The following is a 5525-nucleotide window of genomic DNA, read 5'->3' on the forward strand; positions in this document are numbered from 1 at the left end:
AAATCATAGTAAAAGGGCAATCTGAGTTTTATTTACTCTCAGTTTTTCTATGGTCTATTTAATATAAAAAGTTTATTCTTACTTTGCTCTCTTTTATTAGCATTTTATCTGTCACTTGTGCTGTCTTTCTTTTAAGTTTTCTCATGTCATTGACTTTGCCTTTCTTATTTATGTGACTATTGTGCTCTCATTTTGTTTCCATGACCATGTTTTAACTTTCTGTTTTACTTTGTAACCTTCTCTGATTCCTCTCTCCTGGGTTTATTTTTTCCCATACCTCACTAAAGTGGTAAGGGAAATAATATTCACAAGATAAAGATAAAATACTACAGATGCTGAAAATCCAAAATTTCACAATGGCTCAGTGGGGCAGCACGGTGGCTCAGTGGGTGCTGCCTCACAGCACCATGGTCCCAGGTTCGATTCCAGCCTTGGGTAACTGTCTGTGTGGAGTTTGCACATTCTCCCTGTGTCTGCGTGTGTTTCCTCCTTGCACTTCAAGCAATTTGAGACACTGACATTATTCAGTATCGCTACAAAGTTTTGAAGTTCAATGTATTGAATGAGCTGCCTGAGGAAGTGGTGGAGGGTGGTACAATTACAGCATTTAAAATACATCTGAATAGATACATGAGTAGAAAGGGTTTAGAAGAATTATGGGCCAACTGCTGGCAAATGGGGCTAGATTAATTTAGAATATCTGACAGAGTGGAAGAAACTTTAGAAGTAATAGATGTGAAGCTGAAAAAGCACAGCAGGTCCCACAGGAGCAGGAAAGTCAATGTTTTGGGCCAAAAACCTTGTCAGGACTGGGGAGGGGGAGGGGAACCTAGAGGTAAATTGAGAGATGGGGGTGGAGCTGGGGGAAGGGCAGGTAGGATGGTGATAGGTGGATGCCAGAAGGGCTTATTGTGATTGGTGAGTACAAAAGGTGGAGTGGATAGGTGAGTGGGAAGATGGGCTGGTTAGGGAGTTGAGGAGGGGGGTGGGAAGGGAGTTGGACATGGTGTAAGGCTGGGGGTGGAGGGACTTTGAAGCTAATGAAATCTATATAGAGGCCATTGGGTTGTAAGCTCCCCAGGTGAAATATAAGGTGTTATTCCTCCAGTTTACATTTAGCCTCACCCTGACAGTGGCAAGGATGGACATGTCGTTGGGGGAGTGAGAGGGAGAATTAAAATGGATGGCAACCGGAAGGTCAGGTTGGTTGAGGCGTGCAGAGTACAGATGCTCTGTGAACCAGTTCCAAGAATGGAATTCTTTTCAGGAAGCAGGATGCAAGGATGTGTAGTCAAGGTAACTGTGGGAATTGGTGAATTTGTAGTGGATATTGGTGACCAAACTACTCTAAAAATGGAAACAGATGTCGAAGAATGGAAAAGAGGAGTCAAGAGACAGATCAGATGAAGGTGAGACCAGGGTGGAAAGTGGAAGCAAAATGGTTAACCTTTTCCTATTCTGGGTCAGAAAAAGAAGCAGCACTAATGATGTCATTGATGTAATGGGGAAAAGGGTTGAGGGTGGGGCCCAGAGTTGGACTGGAGCAAGGGATGTTCCATGTACCCTGCAAAGCGACAGGCATGACTGGGGCCCATGCAGGTACCCATGGCTACACCTTTGACCTGAAGAAAATGTGAGGAGTTAAAGGAGTTAAAGTTATTCGTGGTGAGCTGGAGGGGATGGTGGTGGATGAGACAGTTCAGGTCCTCATTGGCTGTTAAGTAGTTTGAGACATTTGCCAGTTGTGAAAGATGATATATAATGCCAGGCTTTCTTTTCTTTCAATGATATGACTTTGCATAGCTTTTGTAGTGTAGACTGAGCAGGCAAATGACTTGTCTGTGCTTCAAACCTGTGTGGTTTCACAAATATTATCAAAACAACCAATGAATAGTAGAATTTTTAATAGCGCACTACTACTGTCAAAACAAATCTTGGCTTCCAATGTCCTACAGATCCGCAGTGATAAACAATAACTTTTTAAATCAACTTTTTTGAACATTTTAATGACAATATAATCCAAGGTCATCGCATCCTGAGGTGGGGCTTGAACCAGTACCCTCTGGCTTATACCTGGGATGCTATTACTAGGCCATAAGAAGTTTGTATTAATTTTCCTAATTTTAATTTTTAATTTTATTAAGTGTAAAATAGGGAGGTTGATTGCTTGATCTGAGTTCCTGACGAGGAAGAGTCCGCGTCCAGAGGTCTAACGTATACACTGGGGAAATAAAACATAGACTGAGTGACTGCTTCACAGACTACCTACGTTCTGCCTGCAAAAAGACCCTGAGCTTCCAGTTGCCTGCCACTGTAACACACCACCCTGTTCCCTGGCCAACATCTCTGTCTCAGGCTTGCTGCAGTGCTGCATTGAAGAACAAACCTCATTTTCTGCTTGGGGATCCTGCAGCCCTCCAGACTCAATATTGAGATCAATAATTTTAGGGCCTGAATTCTCCCATATCCTAGTCCACATCCTATTATCACATTGTCTGCTATTACACACTACCTATCATTAGCCACCAACAATCTCGATTAACCCTCCTAGCAAGTTCATTATCTATTCATTTGCCTGTTCGACTGTTCTTCTCTCTCTTTGTGCTCTATCCCCACCAATCATTTACTCCTTACCCTTCCCCACCCTATCTTTTGTCTATTTGAAATCACAAGCTTTCAGAGCATAGCCCCTTCATCAGGTGAAGTCAGAGGATGCACACAGAACACAGAATTTATGAGCAGAGAGATCCAAAGATCATACAAATGGTGTGAGTGGAGTGAGAAATTAATAAATCTCTGCAGGTGATCAAGAGTGTTAGACGGTGTGAGTAAAGTGTCATAAGATGAATAACAACTGAAGGGATGACCTATATGAGGCAGAAAGATATTTGCAAATGTTAAAAATAAGGTGGAGATGTAGACAAACCAAATGACTGGAATAGCAAGTCAGTCTTCAGAGATACACAACGACACAGAATCGCCGAGCAGAAACTAATAGCCAAGTTCCATACCCATGAAGATGGCCTCAGCAGTAATCTTGGGTTAATGTCATGCTACATGTGACCCCACCATACTGTTCTGTATCTGTAAAACCTTCCTTACTGTCCTGTTTTGACACTGTCACCTTGATAAATTGTTATGATCTCTCTACCTTAATTAGTTTGATGTGAAAGTGCCGGTATTGGACTGGAGTGGGAAAAGTTAAAAATCACGCAACACCAGATTATAATCCAACAGGTTTATTTGGAAGTACGATCTTAGTATCTGATGAAGGAGCAGCGCCCCGAAAGCTAGTACTTCCAAATAAACCTGTTGGACTATAACCTGGTGTTGTGTGATTTTTAACTTAATTCATTTGTCCAGTTTTGGATTACTCATTACTTTGGTTAGACCCTCAGCATGCAACTCTTATACTTATCATGTTATTCCAGTCAAATGAAAACTGAAAGAATTGTGAATGCTGTAAATCAGGAGCATGGGCGGGGTGGCTGATGGAGGCTCAGCAGGTCTGGTGGCATCAGTGAAGCAAAGTCAGAGTTAATGTTTCAGGTCCAGTGACCCTTCCTCTGATTTTTCTTCACAGATTCTACCAGGGGGGCCTGTTGGGCTTTTCGAGCAGCTTCTGTTTTTGTTCCATGTTATTCTGGTCATTTGTATTGTCTCCAGCACTACCTTATTTTTAATTTTTTGTAATTATCCCTCTGCCTCATTTAATCAGATTATAGGTCCTGCCTTCATTTGTTATTCAGCTGTTGACACTTTACTCACACCGTCTAACACTCTTGGTCACCTGCAGAGACTTATTATTCAACATTCCACTCACACCATTTGTATGATCTTTTGATCTCTCTTCCCATAAATTCTGTGTTCTGTGTGCTTCCCTCCCACTTCACCTGACGAAGGGGCTGTGCTCCGAAAGTTTGTGATTTCAAATAAGCCTGTTGGGCTATAACTTGGTTATGTGTGGTTTCTGACTTTGACCACTCCAGTCCGGCACCTCCACGTCACGCACATAAACCGACATTTTCCTAGCCACCATCAGCTCTGAGGAAGTGTCATTGGACCTGAAACGTTAACTCTGATTTCTCTTCACAGATGCTGCCAGATCTGCTAAGCTTCTCTAGTAACTTCTGTTTCATTTCTAACTTTTATAATGTGTTTGAATATATGCAAGACGTATTCATGGAGGTTCATAAGTGGTGAGTTTCGGTACTGGCTGTTCTTCATTACTCAGTTGTTCTTCATTACTCAGTCTAAGCAGATTCAAGTTTCAAACTGGTATAACAAGATCACTAACACTTCACAAAGGAATTGAAAATCTTTTTAGCTGTGATAGAATTCACAATTCCTGGGCTCGATTCAACTGCATTCTATGTGCATTAATGATAATCACGAGACAATTAACACTGATAACAACTTGCACATTCAAAATCTGTGTGATTGTTCTGTGAATAAAAGAGAATTCCATGCTGTGGTGTTGGTGATGACAGATTACAGCAAAACTTATAGATACATATCTAAGTTAAAATTATTCAAAGATGTCCTGCTTCAAAAATAAAGTTCATTGTCGCATTGAAAAGATTTGCTGAATGATTATCCAGATCACAGTCTAAAACATAGCAACGTGTTTACTGTAACAATAGCAGCAATTGCATTGCTATCCTGTAATTGTCACTTGGATGATAGCCAGACAGGTCATTAGGTTTAAATAGAAGTGAGGGTGGGGGTGGGTTAGGAATGCAGACAAAAGTTGGCTGTGTCTGACTAACTCGCAGATCACTTACCTGAAAAAGATAGTTCTTGTTTTCAGTTGACATGGCAAAATGCAGCAAATGTCCTCACAGCCAAATGTTACATGACATCGGGTTATAGCCCAACAGGTTTATTTAAAACTGCAAGCTTTCACAGCCCCCACTCCTTCCTCAAGCAGCTAGCTGCCTAAAGAAGGAACTGGGGCTCCAAAAACTTGTGGTTTCAGATAGGCCTGTTGGGCTATAACTCAGTGTTGTGTGATTCTTGCATTTGTCACACCAGTCTAAAACCAGCACCTCCACATCATAAAGCGTCCTCATAAGACTTTAAGATGTAGGAGCAGAATTAGGCCATTTCGCCCATTGAGCCTGCTCCGTGATTCAATCATGGCTGATATGTTTCTCAAACCCATTCTCCTGCGTTCTCCCCCTAACCTTGATTCCCTTACTTATCAAGAACTTATCTATATCTGTCTTGAATACATCCAAAGCCTTGGTCTCCACAGCCTTCTAAGGCAATCGGTTCCACTGATTCACCACCTTCTGGCTGAAGAAATTCCTCCTCATTTCAGTTCTAAAGGGTCATCCCTTCACGCTGAGCTACGCCGTCAGGTCCTAGTCTCTCCTACTACAGCAAATATCTTCTCCATGTCCACTCTATTCAGGCCTCCCAGTATTCTGTACGTTTCAATGAAATCTCCCCTCACCTTCTTAAACTCCATCAAGTACAGACCCAGAGTCCTCAATCACTCCTCATCAGTCAATTACTTCCTT

Source organism: Chiloscyllium plagiosum, unplaced genomic scaffold (genome assembly GCF_037043375.1).
Source record: "Chiloscyllium plagiosum isolate Xiang-an unplaced genomic scaffold, Cpla_swu_hap1 HiC_scaffold_6, whole genome shotgun sequence".
Lineage (NCBI taxonomy): Eukaryota > Metazoa > Chordata > Chondrichthyes > Orectolobiformes > Hemiscylliidae > Chiloscyllium > Chiloscyllium plagiosum.